A 706-nucleotide genomic window follows, 5' to 3' on the forward strand; every position below is an offset into this window, starting at 1 on the left:
GCCTCTGTGACGGCCGTAGTACATCACACCACCCGGGTCCGAGGCGATCCACATCAAACCCCTTCAGGGAACATCTGCTGGGATCGCTGTCACCTCTCCTGCCACTGAGAAGTCCTGCCCATCGCCTTAAGGCTCCTGTTGCCTGCCCTGAGGCAGGCAGCCATCTTGTTCCTGTCTGGCCCTACCCACTCTGGGGCGAGCAGCTGAGATAGCACCACCTGCTGGCAATTCAAGGTAACAACATCGAAACGGGAGAAACAAGCTTGATAAAGACATAGACCAGAGTGCTGAACGGAGGGTAATCTGAACTGTCCTTCACAGCAGACAGGGGCAACTGACCCTAACTGCAAACTAATTTACCAGCTTGAAAAGAAAACTAGACATCAGACCTGAAAGGACATTGGACTTAAATGAAATGTCTCAGAGTGTGCTTCATTGATTCTATTAGTTTAATGACTTAATTCTATTCCTACTGTATTGTTCCCTTTTTTCTTTTTTTCCTTTTCCTTTTCTTCTCTTTTCTTCTCTCTGTAAACCATATCTTTGTATAGAGGAACAGCACACTAACAAGGTGGTTGGTTAGCTTGTATGTTACCATCACTATATGTTTTATTTTTATTTTTTATTTTTTGTATGAGAGTTGGTTCGTCTGTAGCTGTGGTCTGTTGTTTTTATCTGTTTCAGTATAGGCCTCTCTCTCTATTTA

The sequence above is a fragment of the Carlito syrichta genome, unplaced genomic scaffold (assembly GCF_000164805.1).
Source record: "Carlito syrichta isolate Samal-C Ts95f unplaced genomic scaffold, Tarsius_syrichta-2.0.1 Scaffold308561, whole genome shotgun sequence".
Taxonomy (NCBI): Eukaryota; Metazoa; Chordata; class Mammalia; order Primates; family Tarsiidae; genus Carlito; species Carlito syrichta.